Source organism: Panthera onca, chromosome B4, assembly GCF_046562875.1.
Source record: "Panthera onca isolate mPanOnc1 chromosome B4, mPanOnc1 haplotype 2, whole genome shotgun sequence".
Taxonomy (NCBI): domain Eukaryota; kingdom Metazoa; phylum Chordata; class Mammalia; order Carnivora; family Felidae; genus Panthera; species Panthera onca.
The window spans coordinates 139,191,646-139,200,905 of NC_138345.1; the positions used below are offsets into that span (position 1 = coordinate 139,191,646).

General features: G+C 57.8%; 1 long non-coding RNA gene across 1 annotated transcript; it reads left to right on the top strand.

Moving 5' to 3' along the window:
* Positions 1 to 466: 466 nt before the first annotated feature.
* On the top strand, positions 467 to 8,566 carry LOC132695446 (uncharacterized). The gene is made up of 5 exons (XR_009617814.3): positions 467 to 658; positions 6,028 to 6,172; positions 6,855 to 7,005; positions 7,227 to 7,327; positions 8,524 to 8,566. It is a non-coding gene; the product is annotated as an uncharacterized LOC132695446 (long non-coding RNA).
* Positions 8,567 to 9,260: the final 694 nt, after the last annotated feature.

The following is a 9,260-nucleotide window of genomic DNA, read 5'->3' on the forward strand; positions in this document are numbered from 1 at the left end:
ACAAGCGCCTCTTGGCTCCTCAAACACCCTTCTGCTAGAGCCCGTGCAGGTGCTGGCAGCTCAGCATCGTGCTTGGACTTCACGGCTGGGCGGGACTCGACGCCCCTTCCTGACGTTCTAAACCCGCCCCTTGAGCCCGTGGACAGCCAGGCATCTCCAGCGCCCTCTGGGAATTCACTGCTGCAGTCGTGACCTTCTTCCGAGGGGCTTTGCAGACACCAGCCGTGTACCGCCCGGGCGTGGGGAGATGGCCCCCTGCCGCAGCTCCCGCCCCCGTCCCTCCTCGTGCGGCAGGGTGGGAGCGCTGGACACTCCTGTCCCCTTTATTACCATGTACTGGCTGGAACTTAATGCTACATAAATCTCACATTATGAAGTCACAGCTCTACATATTCTTGGCTCCAAATGGTCCTCTGCACGGAACCGCCGGTGGTGCAGGGGTGGGGGCGGGGGGAGCAGCAGGGCACCGTCTGGGGGCCAGGGCTCCCTCACCGGGGCGTTTGAAAAATGAGTCTCCTCTCCCCAGCTGCTACCGTGGAGCATACGATTCCAATGCCTGAGAGATTATTTGTCCCGCAACAAATGAACGAAGGAGCAGAAGAAGGCTTCCACACAAGTGCCAAGAGCCTCAGAGAAGCAATGGCCTGAGCTCATGAAGGTAATGAGGGACCGGCTGATGGAGAAGCCATGAGTCTCTGGGGGGCGCTGTCGGGGCCGCGCGTCCCGGAGATCCGCTTGGGGGCGTCCCCAGGGGCTTTCTGCCTCTCCGAGTTTTCCCGATGTCTTCCTCGCCGCCCTCTGTTCTGCCAGGACCTCGGTGGCATGCCTTTGTTCTCTGCCATAGACCCCGAGTTATTCTTGCCCTGGCCCAGCTGGACTTCCTTTGCTTCCTGTTTTCTGTCTTTCCTCCTCCTCCCGGTGAAACCCAGCCTCCCGTCCTTGGGCCCCTCTCCTGCCCCGGCCGACCTCCCCTGGGCAGACACTCCGACCCAGGCTGGGTGGGGCTGGTTGTTTGTCGGTCCCCAGTGCTGGCCAGTGGCTCTGTGCCTCCACTGTCCCGAGGGTCCTTGGCCCCTGCAGGCTCCCGGTCCTGGGCCACGTCTGCTCCCTGTCTGTCCGAGGCAGTGCGGGGTGATGGTGAGTACTTGACATACATTCAGGCTCAGTCCTAACGACACTTAACACTTTTTGTCAAATTGTTTCTAAAGAAGATGTGGGGTGTGTGTGTGTGGGGGGCTGTATGAGTAATGGAATATTACTCGGCCATCAAAAAACAAAATCTTGCCATTTGCAACAACGTGGAAGGAACGAGAGGGTATGATGCTAAATGAAGTAAGTCACTCAGAGAAAGACAAATATCACGTGATTTCATTCATTTGTGGAATTTAAGAAAAAAAACAGATGAACACATGGGAAGGGGAGGAAAGAGACGAGAAAGAAACAAACCACAAGACATGCTTTAAAAAAATTTTTTTTAATGTGTATTTATTTTTGAGAGAGAGACAGACAGAGCAGGAGCAGGGGAGGGCCGGACAGAGAAGGAGACACAGGATCCGAAGCAGGTTCCAGGCTCCGAGCTGTCAGCACAGGGCCCGATGCGGGGCTTGACTCCACGAACCACAAGATCAGGACCTGAGCCAAAGTCGGACGCTTAACTGGCTGAGCTCTGCTGGGTATCCGCGTCCTGGCTCACTAGCCTTGGGCGTGATTCTCAATTTCATCCTGTAACACCTGCTGCTGACTCAGGGTATCGCCCTGGCCGCCTGTGGCACTGGGGTCCCTCCCAACGTCTGTGTCCCCTGTGGGTTTCCTCTTCTGCCCTCGCCACTGCCGAGACGACGTCCTTGTCCCTGTTAGAGAAAACCAGAGCCGGACGGTAGTTGGTAGTCAAAATGGTAAAAACCAGTTTTATTCGGTAACTATTTCAACAGAGGGAAAGTGACCCCAGTGTGGAACCAGATCCGATTCCTAAAACCACCAGAAAGTGGAGATTTACAGCCAAGGTGCAGGGTCGGGGAGCCCGGAGGTTGCTGAGACCGAGGGGTAGTTCTTGACTAAAGTGACCCGACAGGAGTCTTGCTGAAGGCAGGTCACCCGCGGGCAGGGGGAGCAGGAAGCCAGTCGGATATGGAGGGTCAGAGATTCTGGCTACACAATGTGACGGGATTTCTGCTAGGACTGGTCAATACGAGGACTGACCCGGAAGCCCCGAGATGTGACCGAAGTGGTCCAGGAAGGTGTGCTATCACCCCACAGCAGAAAGCCCCAAACCCTGTCCCCTCCCCCCGGGACAATGAACACACCGGCGTCTTTGGGGCCAGAGCACAGTCTCCTCTGGCCACGTGTCCTTCTGAAGGGGAAGGGCCATCCCGCAGGTGACCGGCTGTTTGGTGACATCTACACGTGACCTTTCCTGTGCACCTGTGCCTTTCCCCTCCAGGCCCCTCCTCCAAGATCTGGCCCTTCTCCTTGACCGCGAGCTCGGACCAGGTGCTAGGTTGTTGAAGACGTGGCTCCTGGGTCCCGTCCGAGCAAATTAGTGACCAAAAACCCTCTACACGCCCTCCGCTCCCTGGTGAGAGGCAGCCTTGTGACCACTTCTCCCGGGAAGTGCTGGGCAGGGCTGAGGCACGACAAGGGGGCTCTGTCTTTCTCCTTCTCCGGGGTGTCTTCACCGGCACCGGCTCCCCTGCCCTTCGCGGGAGGCTCCGCGGGTCCGCGCACGCAGCCCCTTTAGTCCCCTCTGCAGATGAGGGCAGGTGCGAACTTCACGTGGCATCGCGCCTCAGGCCAGGGAGAACCCGGCCTCCCGACCCCCAGTCTTCCTCCTTCTTCCATGTTCGGACCGCGGACCCTCCGTGGGGAGGGCCCCTGCGGGAGGGAGCACGTGTTTACGAAACAGGTTCTTGCAAAAAATGTGGTGCTGACACCATTCTCTGTCCCGACGGACCCCAAAGGCCCGCTACAAATGCTCCGGGACAGGCATCCCCTTTCTGCTCTGCCTGCTGGGTGTTGGCTCTAGGCCTCCCGGGGATCCAGGGGATGGCACGGGTCACAGGTCAGGGGGAGAGGGTACCCGAGGGAGTGGTCCACGCGCTGCTGGGAGCCCTGGAAGAGCAGGCAGGCTCTGCAGGACTTGTGCTGGGTGAGCTACCTCCCATCCCGAGGCCTCTGCTCTCTCCGGCAAACCCCCCACCAGGCGGACGCTCGCCCTCCACCCGCAGAGCCATCACTCTCAAAAGCTGTCACTTGCACCTTCCCGTCTCAAACCCCAAATACTCCTCCCTGTAGGCCTTTGAGGGGGAGTGGCTGTCACGCGTTACAGATGGGGACCCGGAGGGTTTGGCAGGTCAGTGGCTTGCCTGGAGTCGCGCAGCCCGGGGTGGGGGCAGGCTGCGGGTCTCCTGGTATTTTCTCCCGTCTTGAGCCGCTTCTTTGCAGAAAACTCATACAGTCTCTGCCCAGGGGATTAGACTGTGGGGCACCTGCTGGGATCTGAGACAAAGGTCTTCAGGAGAGGCCAAGGGAACAGGAGCTCGGCAGGTGAGGCCCGGTGGACGACCAGCAGCCCCTGGGCGGAGGGAGGGCACGTTCCTGGCCCCTGGCTCCCAGCGGCTACATCGGGGCCCTCGAGGTGCGTGGTGACAAATTTCCGCGGCGCCTCGTTTCCCATAAAGGATGGTCAGTGCAGCTCACCTCCCAGGGGCTAAGGGTGAGTTCCGCAAACCTCATCCCTCTCTTGCTCTCACACCGGAAGGCCCATAAACGGTGCTTGTGGCGACCCGTGGGGTGGAGGGACCACAGCGCGAGAGAACTGCGGGATGCACGTGAGCCTCGTCGACAGCGTGAGCGGAGTCCGGCCGGGGGCGAGGAGGCCCGCGGATGCCTGCCATGCGTGCGGAGCCTGGGGGGAGGCACCTCCTCCTTCTTTAACCTTTCAAGTTTATAAAGTTGTGTTCGTCTAGCTTGTGGAAGAAGAGGAATTAGTGATTTATTTGCACAGGTTTTCTGAAAAGTCTTTTTCAAGGATTGCCGGGAGCTGGCCTGTTGGGGAGACGGATGGACAGCTCCGGCCGTAAAGATCCCTAAGTGACATTTTTGTGAGAGTTATTTTCAGAGGGTCATTGCTGCAAAATTGCAAGAGCAAACCCGCGCTTAGCGCCTGAGTCTTCTAGAAAACGCTGCTGCAGAGAGCCAGCCCGAGGCCATGAGCACGGAAGACGTTCATTGGTGCGGGCCATCGGGAGAGAGACCCATCCGTCTGACCTCTCAGACTCAGAACTGGCCGCAGCATCCTGTGCAGGAGGGCCAGGACTCCAGGCCGGCCTTGGGGCACAAAGCTGGGCCAGCACAACTCTCCTTCTCCGGGACCAGAAGGCGAGGATGGGCCCCACGCCCTTTGGATCACGTGGCTTGGATCCCAAGTCCCCAGATCTGAGCTCCAAGGTCAGCATTTTCCTCCTGAGACCTGGACACAACCTCGGGCCAGGAGGATGCCCTGGGATAGACAAGGACTTGGGAGTGAGCTGAGGAATGAGATCACGGCCCGTACTTAGCAGCACGAGGATCCACAGAGCCTCAGTTTCCACATCAAGAATGGGTGCATGGATAACTACGTCACTTGGTCGTTACTTACTCATCAGACGTAAGGTGTCACCGAGTGCCGCTGATCACCCTCAGCTACCGCCAGAGGTTCTGCTTGTGTGCCACGCCCTCCCACCACGTGGCATTGGCATGCACCTTGTGGACTGTCAAACCACACCACTTTTGTGTGGCCGTCAGCAGCATGGAAGTGAAGTCAACTTGCTACTGCGTTTGTACTGGTTTCCAATCGATTTGTAACACATTTTCACGACTTGAGTGGCTTGAAGCAGCACAAGATTCTTACCCTTTGGTTCTGTGGGTCAGACAGCTGACGTGGACGTCCCCGGGCTGAAACCACGGCCTGGCCCCTTCCAGCCTCTGGAGGCTCCACATCCCTTGGCTCCCGGCCCCTCCCACCACCTTCAGAAGCAGCCAAACACTCTCCCTATTTCTGGGTCAGACGGTTAGCGTCCTTCATCCCTCCTTGCCTCGTAGCCTTCCGGAGGTCAGGACGCGGGCAGTTTGGGGGGCCGTTATTCCGCTGACCAACCTCTGTATTCTTAAGACTGCTTCATAGTTACAGTCTGATTCTCTGGACCTTGTTGATTAAGAATTTCCTGTATTTCTGACTGTCCGCACAGCACGCTCCTCTGTGATCCCCAGCACTCGTGTAGCACTCCGGAAGGGGATGATCCACTTGGGGGTCTGGATTTTCCAAGCCACTGGTCCCATTCTGCAAGCTTCAGGCGCACACGCCCAGGCACTGAACACTGTGAGAAGACCACCAAGTGGCCAACAGGCATGACTAAATACGTCCAGATTTCCAAGGCGCTACGAGCAATGGTTCATCCTAGAATTGACGAAATACGGCATTCTTTTATACGACCGACAACGAGTATCAGACTGTACTTGAGAGGCGGTATTCCGTTAGAATGTGAACTTGAGGACGGCACCATTTTCTCTATGGCTGATGCCACATTGCCCCTACCTGGAAGGACGCCTGGAAAGAAGTCGGCGCTCGGGGAGTGCCGAATGGACGGGTGAGCGAATGAATATCGTCAATGAGACATTCTTATTATGCAGATAAGACTTCCTCAGAATCGCCAGAGGTATTAAATGAGACAACGTTGGCATGTTGTCTGCATAGAGAAAAGAAATAAACAGCTCTCTCCTCCTCGGGCCTGCCAGGCGGGCAGCAGGACAGAGGGACGGACGACCCCCAGCCCCTCGCACTGAGTGTGTGCAAAGCGGCATCTGAGTGACCCGGTGGAGGCTGGCGGCCTGCCCATCTTGACAGAGGGATGGATGGTTGTCATCGCAAAGAAATGGTAGTCACTGGGGTCTCTGACGTTTGCGAGGCTTTTGCTGTGTCCTGTGGTGCAAATGATCCCACATTATGTGTCACCTGCCTGACTCTCGGTGTCTTTGCACGTGTTCTTGGAGACAAAGGCCCACTGGTGCCGTCACGAGTTGAGCTCAAGAAATCGACCCAGAATGTCAGGACGTCCCCAGGAAGGACGCTGAGGGCACAGACGCCCCGGGGAGAGGCCCCTCCGTACCTTCCCGACCGCGCTGGTCCCCTTGTCAAGTAGGTGGCGGGTGGAATGTCAGAGGGAACGTCTGGGCGTGCCGCCTGAGTCAGCGTGCGTGTGTCCCATCCAAGTGGGGACGTGTGACCTCTTCCGGTGTGGGCGTAGCAAGATGCCCGTGTGATAGTTCCGGACGGCAGATAAATGTTTAAACGGCCACGTCATATGATTTATGTTTCGTATCTGCTCTCGGTCTTGGGTTTAAAAATTACTTCCTATGCGAAACGCTGTCCTCTGCCGTCCTCCCGCAAATGTGCCCTTCCCGACCCTCCCCACGTGGCGTGATCATACTGACTCGGCAACGAGGATGCGCGGGCAGCCTGTGCGGGTGGAAACCTGGCTCCGGGTCCTGGGTCTGCGACCTCGTGAAGCTGTGTTTCTGGGAAGCTGTACGCGGGGTTTGCACCTGGAAACTAGTAATTTGAACTAAAGTAGGGACTGCAGGAAAAGTTCTGGATGCTGCAGATCTCTTCCCCGGGCCCTTCCTGGAAAGGAAGCATGTGGGCCTGGGGCGGGCAGGGGGGAGGGGGAGACCCCAGTGTTGAATAAACATGCCAGCATCTCCCAGCTCCAAACCTTGACTCTGAGGGCAGAAAGAAACCTTACAGGGGCTCACGATACACCGGAAGCAGAGACTTAACTTCGGGACAATATATTAAATGCAGCCTCTTCTATTTTTAGGCTTCCATCTTGGGGCCTGAAACCTTGAACACCAATGAAGGAACGCACCTGTGTTTCCAAGAGGCTGGTGACCTTCAGAGTTCTTTTTCCGGGGGGAAGAAATTTAATTTAATCTCGTCTCCTCGTATTTGTTCATGTTAGATTACATTAAGTGAGTTATTTTTAATCATTGTTCATAAATCACAGCAAGGGTATGCCCTGAGGCACAAAACATTTGCATAAAGATATTAATTGTGGCTATCTCTCCTTTTGGGTTCATGGGAAATTAGATGCATGTGTAGGGGCGTAGACAGGGAAGGGGCGAGGATGGGGTGAAGGAAACAGCCCTGCTCGGGTGTCCTAGCCTTCCTGACAACCTTCTTCCGTTCACAGAGTGCAACCCAGAACCTTAAGGTCCTCTCCAGATGTCTCCTCATCCGAGAAGCCCACCTTGACTTCTCTAGGCCAAAAGATGGCTCCCTCCTCCATCACAGGTGAACTGTGAACAGCCTTTCTTAGAAAACTCACCCATGGCTGAGTCCCCGTGTGGACTGGGAGCCCCCTGCCTGTCACGCACGGTGGACAGAGTGTGCCCCAGGCTGCTCTCGCGGTCGGTGTTTATTAACAGACGCTTACTGATGAAGCCTGCAGAGAATCGCTTCGTGTGTAACCATGCTCTCTCTATTCCCCTGTCTTTTCCCCCTGACAGGGGCCCCTCACGCCCCCTCCCCCAACCCCCGGGCGTGGGTAGGACGGGCATTGGGAGCCCCAGGCACTAGAGGGGAGTTTTCTGCACCCTGTGCTCCTGGCTGCACAGGGGTCCAGGAAATGCAGGGCCCAGGCCCCTCCCCTCCCTCACTTGGCTGTGGATGCACCTGCTCCTTCCGGCCCCCTCCGTCCCTGTGCTTGGTCTGAGGTTTCATGCGGAACCAGCCCTGTGCTATTTGGGAGGATGGGTCACAAGAGGGTTCTCCCTGTCACCTCCCAGCTCTGCTCCACCCTCCACCCAGCCTGTCCCTGCAACGGCTCTGCCCACCCGCCCCGGACAGCCTGCTGGGCGTCACTGCCTTCTCCCATCCATCCACTGGCTCAGCAGCAATGATACCAAGGACTCCACGGATGCTGGAGCAAGCCTGGGCTGGAGGGTGCCCGCGATGCAGGGCTCGAGAGCTGGTTCTCGCTCAGCCGTTCACTCCCCAGAGCCCAGACGCTTCACCCTGACTCTGACGGGGTCTCTAGTGTCCTGGGGCCTGTCCTGGTGCGAAGTGTGGCCAGCTAGACGAGCACTCTCAGCCCGGACACTGCCTGGGCCCTCTGTTCAAATAGGTTCAAGGGGCACCTGGGTGGCTCAGTCGGTTAAGCGTCCGACTTCGGCTCAGGTCATGATCTCACGGTTTGTGGGTTCGAGCCCCGTGTCGGGCTCTGTGCTGACAGCTCAGAGCCTGGAGCTGCTTCGGATTCTGTGTCTCCCTCTCTCTCTGCCCCTCCCCCACTCTCACTCTCTCTGTCAAAAATAAATGAACATTAAAAAAATGCATTCAAAAAACTGAATCAACAGGAGGCTCCCTGAGGGGTGTCTCCGAGATTTTCAGAGGCCTGTGTGGGTGGGGGTTCCCTTGGGGTGGGGGTTCAAGGCCACATGTTTCCTGGCTTTGCTATTGATTATATCACACACGCGTGCATCCTACAGTGTCCTGGGGGGACTGCAGTGACACAATCACGGCCAGGAGAACGGATGGGCGCCAGCCCCTGACAGCACTGAGGATGCTTGACCTGCACTTGCCCCGCGAACGCCCCCGGCGGCCGCATCCCGTCGATGCTGTCTGCGCTTCGGCAGCCCCAGCGAGGGAGCTGAGGTACAGAGAGCCTCAGACGCTTGGGTGATCAGGGCGAAGTTCAGAGCTGAGCTCACAGGGGTCCCCACGCCCTCATGCCTCCGTCTCAAGGACACGGTCCCTGGGCTGCCCCAGGGTGGGACTTTGGGGCTTTGCCGTCCAGCTGAGCGCAGCCTGACCTGTCGTTCAGAGAGAAATGAGTGCATCTGATGAAATCCATTGGTGCCCCTTCCTAATTAACTGTCTTTATTACATCAGGAGTCCCCACGCCAGCCATGGGCTGAGTCCGAGTCCCCTCGTCCGTAATAGAGAGGTGACCTGGTGCCTGGCCTTCCGCGGAAAGGGACCGCCTCGGGGGGGCGGGCCCAGCAGAGAGGAGAAAGCACCGGAAGACGACGTGGTGGGACTGGCGGGGCTCTGCTGGCCTGTCCACCCTCCCGGAGCCACAAGCCCAGCTTCGCGGCCATGTCCCCTTTCTTTGCGGAAAGCCTCCCTCCGGGGCCCATCTTAAGTGGCCGCCCCAGCATCACCGGACGTTGCCGCTGGTTCCCCCACGCTCGTGCCAGCCAGCCTCAGCAGGGAGTGACTGCTG